The 17,551-nt window shown below is 37.4% G+C and overlaps 1 protein-coding gene and 1 long non-coding RNA gene across 2 annotated transcripts in view; both read left to right on the top strand.

Moving 5' to 3' along the window:
• Nucleotides 1–6,031: 6,031 nt before the first annotated feature.
• Nucleotides 6,032–17,551, top strand: part of zfand6 (zinc finger, AN1-type domain 6) — a 131,860-nt gene continuing 120,340 nt past the window's right edge. The window contains exon 1 of the mRNA XM_087258870.1: nucleotides 6,032–6,227. The gene's annotated coding sequence lies outside the window, so the exon portion shown is untranslated. The remainder of the gene's footprint in view (nucleotides 6,228–17,551) is intronic.
• On the top strand, nucleotides 11,095–13,842 carry LOC147843033 (uncharacterized). The gene is made up of 3 exons (XR_015496664.1): nucleotides 11,095–11,504; nucleotides 11,562–12,833; nucleotides 12,883–13,842. It is a non-coding gene; the product is annotated as an uncharacterized LOC147843033 (long non-coding RNA).

The following is a 17,551-nucleotide window of genomic DNA, read 5'->3' on the forward strand; positions in this document are numbered from 1 at the left end:
CTGCATAAAGATGTCTTTACACTGTGTCCTAACCCAGTGGTTCCCAAACTTTTCAGCCCGAGACCCCCAAAATAACAACGCCAGGGACTTGCGACCCCCAATATCATCTGAGGTGGTTATAAATACAAAAACCTTGCATGCAATTGCGCACACACACCAATAGACCCAAGTCTATTCTTCGATTATTTTTTTAATGTATGTCAGTGCTGTAAATGTGCCAGAAAGTTGAACTTGGTATTATAAAATCAGTCTGCTGCATCTGACGCTATTGCTGAGTCTTTTATATAATGTAACTACCTCAGGGGTTGCAATCCATTAGAACTAGTAACTATAAGCTACTGTAGTTATATAGCATAAAGTAACTAAATGACTGTTTTTCTCTTCAGTAGGTTATGGCTAAAATATTGTAATTATTATGGTTTAAAAGAAATAAATAGATTTTTGGAAATCACCAGGCGACCCCCTTTTCATTGTCCCGTGACCCCTCGGGGGGTCCCGACCCCCACTTTGAGGAACCACTGCCCTAACCAACAGGCTCATTGCGGATATGTACCCCCGTTTACATTTCTGGAGAGCCAGAGCTACATAAAAACTCTTTAAAATGAACGCTACGAGGTGATATAAGATTGAAGATGGCTTCTGTTTCTTTTCATGCCACCAGCTGACCACTTACCTCTATGTGAACAGATTTTCTTGTGTTCATAGTTTGCCTTGTATGTCAGCGGACTTGAGACGCAGAGAGGAGTTGACCACAATGACGGGGTTCAAGTTCGGCCAAGAACTTTTTCAGTAAGCAAATAAAACAAAAGGCAAAAAATTTTTATAAACAAGGAAATTACAGGGTGAGAATGTGGTGAGATCTGAAAATGTGGTAAAAATCTTTTCTTATATATAATATCTTAATATAATATAATATCTTATATAAAATCTTATATATATATATATATTTATTTACGTGGGCTTGTTTCTATTGGTATGTGGAGGAATGAAAAGTCATGTTACACAGGCTACATATATTTCTGAATTTATCAAAAATGATGTATATAATATGCCATATATGACATAAAGCCTATATTTCTGAGGTAATCTGCCAAGTTTTTTTAATTGTGCAGAGTTGTAGCCCCTTTACTGGACTTACGACGCAACTGTATTTCAATACTGCTCATTTTGGTGGTACTTGGAGAGACATTTGTTTCTGAGGTGGTACTTGAAAAAGTTTGAGAACCACTGATCTAGATTAATCTCACTATAATCTAAGAATTAATCTAGATTAAATTGGCTCATTTGAATTCTGTCGAAGGCATTCAGAATATGTGTGCTACCCAAATAATGACTAATATAAGTCTTTGAGAACGGGTTTCTCATGCCAGGTGTGCATTAGACCAGGGGCTCATCTCCTGGATCAGTGCACGCGACGCGTTGCAGAAATACGTTTGTACGGAACAGTTTTTACACGAGAGCTTTTCTCATCCGGAAATGGAGAAATTCGAATTTGCTGCTCGTCTCCTTTAAAAAAGATGCAGCTCCAGTATGTGTTGATTGTCCTGTCTACAGATTTGGTGAGCGATCAGTACCCTTTCTTTGTCCATTGAGATGCAGGCATGTGCACACATAGGGCTCAACCTGTGCAGTGCACATTGCCTTTTTAGTGTAGGATAGAAAGTGCCCTTTCAAAATGATCGAAAGTGCCCCCGCGACGCGACACACCCTCCGTCCCGCCCTTCATTAGGCGCGCGACAACACCGCTGTTGAGTACGTGCGCTCAATGCCCCCCCCCCCTTTTACAGTACGCACGCGAGACAACACAGCTGATCAGAACCCGCGCGAGAACAAACCCCCCTATCCCCCCTATTTTCGCCGCATTTTGTGGCAGGATTGTCTACACACGCACGGCTTTCTGACCTACCAAGTGCATCAGAGTTACCGAAAAATGCAGAGGTTTTTTCTCTTATACGACGTGCGGTATCAAACATTCCACCATCATAAAACACAGTCACTGTCTTTCTCCCCTGAGTGTGTGTTTGTTTTTCCTCTGTGAAAATCAGCGTGTGCCCAAATGGAAACTCCCAATTTTATTCAAACCCTTCCTATTTTCCCTCCCCCGACACTCCCACCCAAACAGAGCTAGACACACCCACTTTCCTGACTTTTTCCAAACTAGAGGTGTAAAAACACCCTCCTGAAACGGGGGTGGGGGGGGGGTCATGGCCATTTAACTGGAGTGGACTAAATACAACGCCTTATGTTGTTTCAGTCTCCTTAAAAAATTATTATAGTTTTTAATCACACTTTTCTGTACCAATAATGAACAGATTCTTTCTTCTAATCACCTGGTTTGAATCCTGGCCTTCATCGTAACCTTAAACCTAATATCTAATGTATGCTTAGAAATTGAAGTGATATGACAGTGATGCCAGGATGTTATACTGAATATTTGTTTGTTGACCAACATCTATATTCGTGTTTGAGAAGCCTGTTAGACTGCAATATGCACAGATGCAGAGCATGACTAATATGGACGGAAATGGTCAATAATGTATGAATCACTGAAATATATGGTAAACATATTTAATTAGGGATGGAACAAATAATGTACTCACTATTTAGAGTTTATTGTTGAAAACCAAAATAAAAAAAGAAATGTGAATTACATTTATATTAGCAAATAATTACTGACCATGAATTTGAAGTCAAAGGTTGATTAAGTTAATGTACTCGGCAGGACCTTAAAGCTAAACTGAACTGAATTTCTGTATTTTTATTTGTGCTATAAGATGTGTGCAGATTTCTGGATGCTGTGACGCTGTTGGATGAATCATCGCAGGCACTGAGTGGAAAACAAACAGCACCGGAAATGAGTAACTTGCATCTCTGCATCAAAAAGTACAAAACACAGAAACATCACTTGTAAAAAGGGTTCATCTGTAATGGTAGCCTTTAATACCTTAATCGTCTGGAAAATGCAGCAGTGAAATGGCACAGTGTTTGGGAAAAAATGTTTCTGAACACTGTTTTTCCATTCAAAAAATTTAGTGCATCACATTTCACTTATGTAAAACACCAAGCTGAATCTCGTGTATTAAAAAACATTGAAAGATTTGATCTCTTTTGTAACGGAGGCCAGCTAGTGAAGTGCTATGCAGGTAAACCTCGCTTCTCTGACCACATCCTACTGCACCCAACCCGGTCTGAGCTGGGATTGAATAGGTGTTTCTTTACATGGGGAGTCTGTTGCTCTGACATGGACGCTAAAATAAATGGCCTCTAGCATTTACTGCTACAGCACAAGTGGGGGCTGGTCCGGGATGGGAGTGAGGTTTAGGGGTTGAGTGCAATGGAGGTCAGCGAAGTGCTGGTAAAGGTGCTCGAGTGACAGACACTAGAGGCCATGGTCTTACAACTGCCTTACAAAGTAGTGCCAGTTCAATCCCAGCTCAGACATGGCTGGGTACAGTAGGACCAGCGGTTCAAGCTCGTCCTGGATGGGAGTAAGGTTTAGGGGGGTGATTGTAACAGAGGCCAGCTAGCGAAGTGCTATGCAGCTGAACCTCACTCCTCTGACCTCTAAACGTGCTCAAGTGACAGACACTAGAGGCCATGGTCTTTAGTCTGTCCTTGTTAGAGCAACAACTGCCATACAAATAAGCACCGGTTCGATCCCAGCTCAGACACGGTTCGGTACAGTAGGACTGGCTGGTCAAGTGTGGGGGCTCATCCGGGATGAGAGTGAGGTTTAGGGGGTGAGTGTAATGGAGTTCAGCTAGTGAAGAGCTGTGCAGGTAAACCTCACTACTCTGACCTCTAAAGGTGCTCTAGCGACAGACACTAGAGGTCATGATCTGTAGTCTCCTTGTTAGAGCAACCGACTCCCGTTCTAAGAATCGCCGGTTGGATTCCAGCTCAGACCAGGTTGGGTGCAGTAGGATCGGTGGGTTACACTTTTATTTTTGTATTATTATTATTATTATTATGAAACAATTGTGTGTGTGTGTGTGTGTGTGTGTGTGTGTATTGCTATCACTAATTCATATTAGATATTATAATATTTAAAATTATATTACAGTAAACCTTATCTTAATTTATTTGTATATTTGTTGATTTGACAGCTTTTTTTCAGTTAATTGACAATATATTGAAACATTTTTAATTTTAGAAGTAGTTTTTTATTTACTTATTTTCTGTTTTATTGAAATTATATTAAAATGTTAAAGTTTTGTTTTCCTTTTTCTAATTTTAAAAATGCCTTTTTAGTCAAATATTTTTATTTATTGCTATCATGCATTTAATTCTACATTATAATATTTAATATTATATTACACTAAACTGTGTATTAGTGAATTTATTTGTATTTTTTATTTTTTTTTATTTTGTGTTATATATTTTGTATATATTTTTAAGAAATGCATTTTAATGAAACATTATTATTTATTGCTGTCATTAATTTTGTTATATTATAGTTTTATATTATATTACAGTAAATTCTGTCTTAATTTATTTGTAGATTGCAGTTTTAGTAAAAATTTATTTTGTGTTATATATTTTGTATTTTTATATATTTAATATTTTACTGCTCTGTAAATTTCACATTTAAATTTAAAACTTTAGAAGTTTTTAGGTTATCATATAACAATTTAGATGTGCTTTATAATTTTTTTTTGGAAAATTTATTTTTAATGGACTAAATACGAATGTTGTTAATTTATTGTGTCTGTTCTTTGTATTTATATTTGTTTATATTTATTGTGTTTAATATATTCGGTGTATTAAATTTAAATTTAATGTATCTTATGAATTCATTCTTTTTCCTTCAGCTTAGTTCCTTTATTAACCAGTGGTCGCCACAGCAAAATGAACCGCCAACTTATCCAGCATATGTTTTACATTGTGTATGCCCTTCCAGCTACAACCCAGTACTGGGAATCACCTATACACACTTTCACATTCACACCCATACACTATGGCCAAATTAGCCTGCCAAATTCACATATAGTGCATGTGTTTGTACTGTAGGGGAAACTGAAGCACCTGGAGGAAACCCACGCCAACACAGGGAGAACATGCAAATTCCACACAGAAATGCCAACTGACCCAGCCTGGACTCAAACCAGTAATTTCTTGGTGACAGTGTTAACCACTTTTAAGTGCTTTCTTGTTAAGTGAATCTGGAATTATAAGTAATTTTTTAATCTCTTGAATAAATGCTACAAAAATGGGTTTGCAGTTTAAAAATTTACATTTATGAATAAAAAAATCTACATAGAAATAGAGGTTTATTATAAAACAGACGTTAGAATTTAATTAAAAAATATATTAATTGACTTTGGATTCACGGGCGACGCAGTGGCGCAGTGGGTAGCATGTTCACCTCACAGCAAGAAGGTCGCTGGGTCGCTGGTTCGATCCTCGGCTCAGTTAGCGTTTCTGTGTGGAGTTTGCATGTTCTCCCTGCCTTTGCGTGGGTTTCCTCCAGGTGCTCCGGTTTCCCCCACAGTCCAAAGTTATGCGGTACAGGTGAATTGGGTAGGCTAAATTGTCTGTAGATTAGTGTATGTGTAGATGTTTCCCAGAGATGGGTTGTGGCTGGAAGGGCATCCGCTGCGTAAAAACTAGCTGGATAAGTTGGCGGTTCATTCTGCTGTGGCGACCCCAAATTAATAAAGGGACTAAGCTGACAAGAAAATGAATGAATGAACTTTGGATTCACAGAACATTTTATAAAGTAATATTTGAGATAAACAAATTGACATAACGCCAAAATTGGGACACGTAGTTGCATGACCAAAATAAGTGAGGAAGAGTTTCAACGTTATTCTTACAAAAGGAGCAATTTGTGTCAAAATCTGATGCAATTTTTTTCTTAGACCAACATCACAGCTCTTCGCACTCACTCCTGAAGGCTTCTTGCTTGTGGTGCCATCAGCCAATCAGCTTTGTGGTGATGCCATTTTCCAGTGACTTAAAAATGATTAGTCACATGACATTTGTGACTCATCTCATTGGCTCAAAGTTGGCTTCAGCTCCATGTTACACTGAGAACTCATGAGTGATTTTAGGACTGGATTTTAGGCCACTCACTGTTTCTTCACTGAGTGTTTGATGCCAGATGCACACAGAAATGTCAAACACTGGCTGATATCACAGATGATCTGATCACCAGCTGGGAAAACAGACGTGTTGAGATGAAAATCTGAACCCTGAGAAAGAACAAATCTGACAGAGCTTGAAAGGTTAGTGCCATCGATTCATAGAAACAGAGTTTTGTTTGGAGGATTAACTGTGGTATTTGCGTTTTAATTGACTTATTTACCAGATGCTTTAATCACTGTATGCATTTTCTTATAATACCTGTTTGAAGGTTAATTTAAGAGAACTGCTTTAAACACACACTGAAACAGAAATGAAAAGAATCAGTTTAACTTGAAAATAAAAATCAGCATTTTGTTTTGTCTTTAGGCATAAAATTTGAAGTCTATTGGTGGTCAATGTGTAAGAATGGTCTTTTAACTCCAGCGGTTTAAACTGTAGTTTTGCCAAATGACTAAAACCGTATCAGTATGATGGCAAAAACTGTACATTTCTAGTCAAACCATCCTGCATTCTTATACCAAAAACAAAAATAAGGGCAGCATTAATAGCTAATCATGTGGGAGAGTGCTGCTATTATTGGATTGTATTGTATTGCAATCAAGTGTTCATGTTGTAAGGTTGGCCCAGTTGGCCCAATGGAAGTGTCCAATGTGGATGAAGGTTCACTGCCTGTTCCGTCTTTCCAGACTTTCCACAATGTTGATTTACTTTCAATCTCATATCTGACTCCAATTTTAATATGAGGTGGTTTATAATAGGTATATATTTACTTTTCATTTTATCTGACTCATAAAACATTAAGAAGATTATATCAATATATAATTTAAATGAATGTTTGAACCTTTTGTGTTTACTCTTAACTATTACATTTGTTCATTCGGGTGCTCATGTCACCCAGAGGAATCGCCTCGGCCGATAGGATCCCTCACGGTCACACTCTTGTCAGAATGGTTTCCACTGCATTCATTCTTCCATGGCGGGGCACCACGCCAAAATTGATCCTACCACAGCTTTTCATTCAAAACATTCAGTCGTGTTTTTTTTTATAGCGGGTGCTGTGAATTATAACAGCGCAAACTTTTCGGTAGCTGTAGTAGTGCGGTACCTTATTTGTTTAACCCTTTAGGGTTACGTGCTGTCTGACTGACTGACTGACAGGTGTGTGATGCGTGAGACCAGCAAAAAAAAAAAAAAAAAAATGACGTATAGCCATTTTACTTTACTTCAGGACACATTAATACCGCTCTGTAGGTCTATTGGAGTCATAAGTATTCCTAGCAAATCTAATAAATGCTGGAGACATACTTGTTAAATAAACGCACTAAATCGCACTTCAGCAATGTTTAATTGAGAGTGCACAAAAAGATCTGCGCTTGAGCAGCGAAAATTTGAGGGCGTTCAAGAAGTTTTGTGCATGAGCAGAGGAAACATAAGCATAACATAACATACGCAAGCAAAGAGATTTGCATGCTCGTAGGCTAGTACATAAATGCGATCTAGTACATAAATGTGAAATAATGCCACAGGTAGTTGGTAGATCTGTGGGAGTTAGTTAGTTAGTTAGTTAGTTAGTTAGTTAGTTAGTTAGTTAGTTAGTTAGTTAGTTAGTTAGTTAGTTAGTTAGTTAGTTAGTTAGTTAGTTAGTTAGTTGGTTAGTTAGTTAGTTAGTTGGTTAGTTGGTTGGTTGTCTAGGTAGAAAGGTTGGTTGGTTGGTTGGTTGGTTGGTTAGTTGGTTGCGTAGGTAGCTAGTTACATATGTAAATATGTTAGTTAGTTAGTTAGTTAGTTAGTTAGTTAGTTAGTTTGTTTGTTTGTTTGTTGGTTAGTTGCCTAGGTAGAAAGGTTGGTTGGTTGGTTGGTTGGTTACGTAGGTAGCTAGTTACATATGTAAATATGTTAGTTAGTTAGTTAGTTAGTTAGTTAGTTAGTTAGTTAGTTAGTTAGTTAGTTAGTTAGTTAGTTAGTTAGTTAGTTAGTTAGTTAGTTGGTTGGTTGGTTGGTTGGTTGGTTGGTTGTCTAGGTAGAAAGGTTGGTTGGTTGGTTGGTTGGTTGGTTAATTGGTTGCGTAGGTAGCTAGTTACATATGTAAATATGTTAGTTAGTTAGTTTGTTTGTTTGTTGGTTAGTTGCCTAGGTAGAAAGGTTGGTTGGTTGGTTGGTTACGTAGGTAGCTAGTTACATATGTAAATAAGTTAGTTAGTTAGTTAGTTAGTTAGTTAGTTAGTTAGTTTGTTTGTTGGTTAGTTGCCTAGGTAGAAAGGTTGGTTGGTTGGTTTGTTGGTTACGTAGGTAGCTAGCTACATATGTAAATATGTTAGTTAGTTAGTTAGTTAGTTAGTTGGTTAGTTGGTTGGTTGGTTGGTTGGTTGGTTGGTGGGTGGGTTTAGTTAGTTAGTTGTGTTGGTTGGTTGGAAAAGAGCCAAAGCAAAGTTTACCACTGCTGCATCCCAATTCAGATACTATCCATCCAAAATAGCATAGAAAAAAATTAAATAAGTATGTGCATAATCGTAAAATGTTGTAAAGAGTATGCCAAAGGTTCCTGGATGGTTTACTACTTCCGGTCAAGATTTTATGTGTTTAAGCGTCCACACTCTAAATATTTGTGTGCATATGTAAATGTGTATGTGTGTGTGTGTATATATAGATGTAGATGTATGTATAACGTTTATTGTTCATCAATTGTAGTTGAGTTAAAAATGTCAATTAATTAACATTTGTTAATTGATTAGTTGGTTGGTTGGTTAGTTGCTTAGTTAATTAAATAGGTAGCTAGTTACCTAGGTGGACAAGTTGGTTGGTTGGTTGTTTGGTTGGTTGGTTACATAGGTAGCTAGCTACATATGTAAATATGTTAGTTAGTTAGTTAGTTAGTTAGTTAGTTAGTTAGTTAGTTATTAAAATGTTCAATTAATCAAGACTGTGATTTTAGGCCAAATCACCCAGCCCTAATTCAACTCATCTGATCAAAGCGAGTCTCCAGCAAATGATACAAATGATCTGGTCAGCGAGATCATATTTTATAAAAAATCATATTTATAAAAAAAAATCTAAATGTATGATGTTTATTTCAATAGTGCACATGGTTATTCTTAAAGTGAAATTAATCCACTGAAAATGTTGGTAATCTTTAATTAAAAACTGCCCATCTGCCTAACCTTTCAGTTTTTCTGTGATGATGTCAATTCTACAGCATGGACTAAATATTATTAGCCACACCCCTCCAACCATGAGCAACCAATGAGAGGAGGAGCACAAAAAATAAAACCCACCCCTACTCAATATTCCATTTCAGTTGTAAATATGTGAAATAAAAGTCTGAAGCAACTTGAACTTTAAAATGACAAAAACCATCACAAGCCTTTTCCCAGGCATTAGATGTGATTATTAGCATATTTAGCCCCTCCCCAAATAATAGCAATAATGTTTAAATAAAATACGTTCATGACATATACACTCTTATACACGTACTTTGATTTAGGATGTACTACCTCTTATCTTACACATCATTTATAGTGGATAATGTGCAATCGAAGACCAATATTTCAGCTAGTTTCTATGCTAACATATTGGTTTATTTTGTTACTGCTCAAATTATTCAATGAATGATCAAGGCGCTTAAAAATGTGGATGTCAAGGGATGGGAAGGAATTGTTTTGTTGCTTTGGTAAATTGGTGTGCATTTCCTACGTTTAAAATGTGCTCTGGGGGATGTTTATGAGGCGTGACAGTGAAGAGAATTGAAGTTTTAATCTAATATTAGCAGCTGTACGTGCTGTAAGTGCACCTCTGTGTTTAGTGTCTCATTTGATTTTGTGTTGATCTCCGTTATTCTTTCATGAGCAATAATATGTGGCCCTGTGGGTGAAAGATAGCAGAGATATTAAAATCAAGTAACAAACCAATATATTTTCTTTGGAAAATGTGCCCCCACACACATAAACACTATCAGGGTTCCCTCAGTAATTGTGTCCAATATACCTCACATTAGCGGCTCACCCTACAGCTGTGCTTAGTGCACTTATGGGTTCTTATTCCCTCATCTCATCTTTACTGTTGTCCTACAAAACTTTTACATTTTAATAAGGAACATTGAATGGCCCTTTTCTTTCATTAGAAGAGTCCAATTTTACCCTAATCTTGCTTCTTCTCCTGATGTGAGATTTGCTGTATTGTTTTGCATTCAATAGTCTCTTTTACACATACAGACCCTTCCAAAAAATTACCGGCAATTTGGCGTAAAGGTCTGTATGTGTGAACAGGCCCTTTTTGAAAATACCGGTAAAGTCGTTCCGATATTTTCCGGAAAGAGAAATTGTAACATTACCGGTAATTTGCCGGAATGCTGCGCTGTGTGAACGCAAAATGAAGATTGCCGGAACGTACTGACGTGAGATGTCTACTCTAGCCAATCAGGAGAGTCAGACGCATTCACGTCCATGCGATTTTATGAAAAATAAAAGCCTTTGAATATTTTTCCAGACACATTTAACTGCTAGATCTTGGTCAGATAACATTTATAAGTTCCTTCTTAATGCCCACTGTGTAAAAAATGATCGATAAGATGCTCATTGAACTGTTCCTCCATATATTTCCATCGAAGTTGCTCACAATACTGATCCATCCACAGAGTTTGTAATGTAGTCAAATGTTTACAAATACAAGCCAAGCCATTTAGAGGTCATTTCTGGGTAGTAATGTCAGAATTTATCGATATTTTGGAGTGAATGTCTGAATGGTCCTGGAAAATTAATGGAAAATTTGTGTAACGTCCTCACCTGTGTGAACAGAGCTTGTTTGAATTTACCGGTAAAGTCGTTACAGAAATTTTCCGGATATTTACCGGTATCACCGTGTGAAAGGGGCTATTGTCTTCATTATACATCCATCTGTTCATGCATTGTTGTATTCATTCATTTATCCAAGCTATTCATCTGTCCTTTCATCCATTCAGTGATATTACTGTAGCCTTGTTTATTTATTTATTTAGTTAGTTGGTTGGTTGGTTAAATAGGTAGCTAGTTACCTAGCTAGACATGTTAGTTGTTGGTTAAATATGTAGCTAGTTACCTAGACATGTTGGTTTTCTGGATAAGTTGATTGGTTGGTTACATAGGTAGACATGTTGGTTTTCTAAGTTAGTTAGTTAGTTACATGGGTAGCTAGGTACCTAGGTAGATGTGTTGGTTTCTGGTTTAGTTGGTTAGTTGATTGGTTTGTGACATAGGTAGGTGTGTCAGTCAGTCAGTCAGTTAGTTAGTTAGTTAGTTAGTTAGTTAGTTAGTTAGTTAGTTTTTTTGGTTCGGTTGGTTGCTTGGTTGGTTGGTTAAATATGTAGCTAGTTACCTAGGTAGACATGTTGGTGTTCTGGATAAGTTGATTGGTTGGTTAGATAGGTAGATAGATTGGTTTTCTAGGTTAGTTAGTTAGTTAGTTAGTTAGTTAGTTAGTTAGTTAGTTAGTTAGTTAGTTAGTTAGTTAGTTAGTTAGTTAGTTACCGTAGTTAGTTACCTAGGTAGATGTGTTGGTTTCTGGTTTAGTTGGTTTGTTGAGTTAGTTGGTGACATAGGTAGGTGTGTTGGTTTTCTAAGTTAGTTAGTTAGTTAGTTAGTTAGTTAGTTAGTTAGTTAGTTAGTTATATGGGTAGCTAGTTACCTAGATATATATGTTGGTAGGTGTTTTGGTTTTCTAAGTTAGTTAGTTAGTTAGTTGGTTGGTTGGTTGGTTGGTTGGTTGGTTAGTTAGTTAGTTAGTCAGTTAGTGACCGTAGTTAGTAACCTAGGTAGATGTGTTGGTTTCTGGTTTAGTTGGTTAGTTTATTTGTTGTTGACATCGGTAGGAGTGTTGGTTTTCTAGGTTAGTTAGTTAGTTGGTTAGTTAGTTAGGTACTAACTATATATAGGTATATATCTACCTAGGTATATAGTTATATACCTAGGTAGATGTGTTGGTTTCTGGTTTAGTTGGTTAGTTGAGTTCGTTGGTGACATAGGTAGGTGTGTTGGTTTTCTAGGTTGGTTAGTTAGTTAGCTAGTTAGTTAGTTAGTTAGTTAGTTAGTTAGTTAGTTAGTTAGTTATATGGGTAGCTAGTTACCTAGATATATATGTTGGTAGGTGTTTTGGTTTTCTAAGTTAGTTAGTTAGTTAGTTAGTTAGTTAGTTAGTTAGTTAGTTAGTTAGTTAGTTATATGGGTAGCTAGTTACCTAGATAGATGTGTTGGTTTCTGGTTTAGTTGGTTGGTGACATAGGTAGGTGTGTTGGTTTTATAGCTTAGTTAGTTAGTTAGTTAGTTAGTTAGTTAGTTAGTTAGTTAATCACTCTGTCTCCTCTCCACCAATCAGCTGGTGTGGGGTGTGCGGTCTGGCACAAAATGGCAGCCGTTGCGTCATTCAGGTGGATGCTGCGCACTGGTGGTGGATGAAGATGTGTAAAGCGCTTTCAGTGCAAAGAAAAGCGCTATTTAAATGTAAAGAGTTGTAATGTTTCAATGTTACAGCATTCTTTAATTCATTGTCTCTTCATGCATTGTCTTGTCATTTAATCTATTCAATAATATTAGTTTAGCCTCGTTTAATTGGTTGTATTTGGTTGGTTAGTTGGCTATAGTTGTTTTGTTTAGTTGGTTCTAGTTTATTAAAACTGACCATTATGGCCAGCTTATTTGTTATTCAGTAAATTAATTAGTTGTCTAGTTAATATGCTGGTTTTCTGGTTTAGTTAGTTAGTTAGTTGATTAGTTACATAGGTAGCTAGTTACATAGGTAGATATGTTAAATATTTGGTTGGTTAAATAGGTAGCTAGTTACATATGTAGATATGTTCTGTTTTCTGAGTTAGTTTGTTAGTTAGTTAGTTAGTTAGTTAGTTAGTTAGTTAGTTGATTGGTCAGTTGTTTGGCTGTTGTGTTATTTTTGGTTCCATAATTTAGCTGAATTGGTTTGTTCTTTAGTTTGAGACCGATTTGGTGATAGCATTAGTTAGCAATATGCTCCAAAAGAGCCAGTGCACATTGCTTTGATTTGACCACAAGAACAATGTCAGTATTTAATATAAGGATTTTAGAATTTTGTTTAATTCATTCAGGTCATTTTATTAAAGCTACTCCACTACTTTTACTTTTTTTTTATAGATGTTCATTTATACTCAAACCTTTTTTACACTTTAATTAGCCGAGTCAGGATTTCCTCTTTTAATTTCAGAGTTCTACATCGTTTACATCTACCAGCAGGAGTGTTTAAACACACTTGACCTAAATCACAGTCTCGGTGGAGGTTGTCAGAGATAATGGTTAAGGGTCAGCTCACCAGAGACACATGCATAAACATCACAGGGAGACCTTTTGGTAACTGCAGAAAGATAAAGCTTTTTTGGCAGCTCAACAAAGTAGATGACAGACTCCTCAGGTCACAATAACCACATTAGCAATGACCGAGAATGTCACAACACTAGATCTGCAGAATGCTGATGTGTTGCTTTGGAGGCAAATAACATCTTCTTTGTGTTTGGGACTGTTGCTGTCTCTGTGCTTTAGTGCAACTGTAAATATGAGCCATGATTAAAGTCATATTTTAAAAAAAAATGTGTATTCATATAGTATACAGTTGAAGTCAAAATTATTAGCCCCCCTGTGAATTCAAATATTTCCCAAATGATGTTTAACAGAGCAATAATTTTCACAGAATTTCCTATAATATTTTTTCCTTCTGGAGAAAGTCTTATTTGTTTTATTCAGCTAGGGTAAAAGCAGATTTTATTTTTAAAAAAAAAACATTTTTATATTGTTTAAAAAAACAGCAATATATTGTTTGACAGTCTACTGAACCAACCACTGCTAATTAACATAGTTAAGCCTTTTAAATGTTTAAGCTGAATACCGGTGTCTTAAAGTCTAGTCTGACTTTGCATAGACAAAAGTCTTGTCACTCTGTAGATCTCTCGCATGCCCTGACTATGAATGTAACCCCAAACCATGATTTTTCCTTCACCAAACTTGACTGATTTCTGTGAGAAACAATCCGATGACTTGCGTTAATTTTTGAACTTTGCCTAGTTAACCTAATTAACACAGTTAAGTCTTTGATATATGAAATAACCATAAATAACAGGGTTGTAACGGTATTACTGCAATATAATTTTTTTTTCGATATTACCGTAGTCGCATGACTCGGTAAAACTATAGGTCTTCTGAGAAAATTTGCTCAGGCGAATGAAGCGAACGGGAGGTAGCGGAAACTACAATTCCCATCAGCCCAGGCTTGGCCATCATCCCTTGCAGTCTGTTGTCGCTACAGATCCAGTAATGCGGAAATGGAGTGTGCTGCCAGAAGCTGGGATAAAAAAGAGCTGGAAATGATCGAACCTAAAGCGGGTGTTGTCGCCGCGCGCGTACTGAATAGCGGTGTTGTCGCGCGCGTTCTGATCAGCTGTGTTGTCGCGCGCGTTCTGATCAGCTGTGTTGTCGCGCGCGTACTGAATAGCGGTGTTGTCGCGCGCGTACTGTAAGGCTGGGAGGGGGGATTGAGCGCGCATACTCAAGAGCGGTGTTGTCGCGCGCCTACTGAAGGGCAGGACGGAGGGTATGTCGCGTCGCGGGAGCACTTTTGATCATTTTGGAAGGGCACTTTCTATCCAAGACTAAAAAGGGCATGTGCACTGCACAGGTTGAGCCCTATGTGTGCACGTGCCTGCAAGTTGGGGCATAGGACTAATAACAGTCATGGGGACTGCAGAAACACAGCACACTGTTCAGATTGATGCAGACATGAGACCTCTATCTCACTCATGGCTGGTCCTCTCAAGTGGGGGAAAGACAATGCACAACGTTACCCACTGCTGTCAACATGGGCCAAGTCATATCTCTCTGTCCCAGAAACCTCAGTCCCAAATGAGAGGGTTTTTTTCTGTTGCAGGGGACATTGTAAATGCCCAGAGATACCAGCTTTTACCAGATTATATTTATATGATAATTTTCCTTTAAACCCATCTCTATCTAAGTGAGTGAGTGATTAAATGTTGAATGTGATGAGTTTTCAACAATACTAAATTAAAACTTTATTTTTTTACATGGTTTAATAATTTTTTGTTATTAAAATTGAAGTTCCTGTTTCAAAGCTTACAGATAGATGACTAATTTGTATGTCATTGACACTTTTGGCACTTTTTTGGAGTATTTTCATAAGTTTTGTTTTTTCCTGTAAATGATTCAATAAATACCGTACCGTGACATTCATACCGAGGTATTACCGTACCGTGAAATTCTGATACCGTTACATCCCTAATAAATAATAGTAATAACTATTACAATATTATTCAGTCATCATGTCAAGGACACAAAAAATTGTTATTAAAACATTAGCTAAAAAAACAATATCATGTTTAAAAATGTGTAGTACATCACTTGAAATATATTTCAAAAAGAATAATTATGTCTTCAAATGCACATCACTATAGAGAGGGAAAAAAAAACACAAACTCCATTTCACGCTGACTGTATGAAACAAGCCAGCTATACAAAGCTTGTTTTGTGTTTTGTTTGGGCCGTACATGAAAATGCCACATATTCAAATGCTAATGCAAGGCTTCAAGACTGGATTGTGTCGCAGAAAGCCTGGGGTCTAAAAATTACAATGCGCCACATGACGCCAATGTACATGAGTCAGACTTGTGAATGCGTCCAGGTTTGTTTGCTTGTTTTAGTTGCTGTGGTCATGCAGGGTCATTCAGTGCTTCCATTTCCACATTTAATACAGATATGGGGGGGGGGGGGTCGGATTCTTGCAGTCTCAGATACAGCAGAAAGCCAAGATCAGAGATGAAAACACAGTATGCTTCATATTGTTTCCGGGGTCTGGTCATGCTGTGTAGTCGCTGCAACTTAAAGTTAAACAATGTAAACTTTTGTATTGCTCATAGCCTTAGCTGTTCTGCTTTTGCTCAGTATATGCAAATACGTACACACAATACTACCATCAAAACGTTTGTTGTCAGCAGTGTTGGATGTAATTAGTTCCAAAGTCACTAGCTACTGCAATTAAATTATGTTTCCACTGAAAAAAGTAAAGTAAGGGAATTCTTTGGGTATTTTATGTCATTTAAATACAGTTACAATGCTGCTTGAAAGTTTGTGAACCACTTGCGGAATCAGTGAACACAAAGGTAAGTTTAACAAAATAAGAGAGATCATGCAAAATCTTTTATTTTTTTTTTTTTGGAACTGTCCTAAGTAAACTATTTTACATGTAAGATGTTTGTGTATATTTGGTGTGACAAAAACATTGTTGAAATGTTCAAGTAATAGTTATTCAGTTAGAGTTTGCTACATCTGACTATTAAGACCAGATATTTAGTTGCTTGGATAGGTAGGTAGTTTGATTGGTTTGATGTATGAGTTTTGATGGTTTTGATGGATGGATGAATGGATGGGTTTTGTGATGGTTTTGATGGATGGATGGACAAATGGATAGTTTTGATGGATGGATGGTTTTTATTGATGGGTTTTGATGGTTTGGATGGATGGATGGATGGATGGAGGGCGATGCAGTGGCACAGTAGGTAGTGCTGTCGCCTCACAGCAAGAAGGTCACTGGTTCGAGCCTTGGCTGGGTCGGTTGGTGTTTCTGTGTGGAGTTTGCATGTTCTCCTTGCGGTCGCATGGGTTTTCTCCGGGTGCTCCGGTTTCCCCCACAGTCCAAAGAGATGCGGTACAGGTTAATTGGGTAGGCTAAATTGTCCGTAGTGAACGAGTGTGTATGGATGTTTCCCAGAGTTGGGTTGTGGCTGGAAGGGCATCCGCTGCGTAAAAAAATGTGCTGGATAAGTTGGCGGTTCATTCCGCTGTGGCGACCCTGAATTAATAAAAGGACTAAGCGAAAAGAAAATAAATGAATTAATGAATAAATGGATTGATGGATGGATGGATTAATGGTTTTGAGGGATGGATGGATGGATGGATGGATGGATGGATGGATGGATGGATTGGTTTTAATCGCTTTAATGGACAATTAAACAGATGGATAGATTCATTGATTTGATGGATGGATGGATGGATGGATGGATGGATGGATGGATGGATGGATTGGTTTTTAATGGCTTTGATGGACAATTGGACAGATTCATTGGTTTGATGGATGGATGGGTTTTGGTGGATTTGATGGATGGTTTGATGAATGGATGGATTGATGGTTTTGATGGATGGTTTGATGAATGGATGGATTGATGGTTTTGATGGATGGTTTGATGAATGGATGGATTGATGGTTTTGATGGATGGATGGTTTTGATGGATGGATTGATGGATGGATAGATGTTTTTGATGGATGGCTTGATGGATAGATGGTTTTGAAGGATGGATGGATTGTCTTGTTGGATGGTTTTGATGGGTGAATGGTTTTGATGGATGGATGGATGGATGGATGGATGGATGGATGAATTAATGGTTTTTAAGGATGGATGGACGGTTTTGATA

Source organism: Danio rerio, chromosome 7 (genome assembly GCF_052040795.2).
Source record: "Danio rerio strain M-AB ecotype USA chromosome 7, GRCz13ab, whole genome shotgun sequence".
In the NCBI taxonomy this organism is placed as follows: domain Eukaryota; kingdom Metazoa; phylum Chordata; class Actinopteri; order Cypriniformes; family Danionidae; genus Danio; species Danio rerio.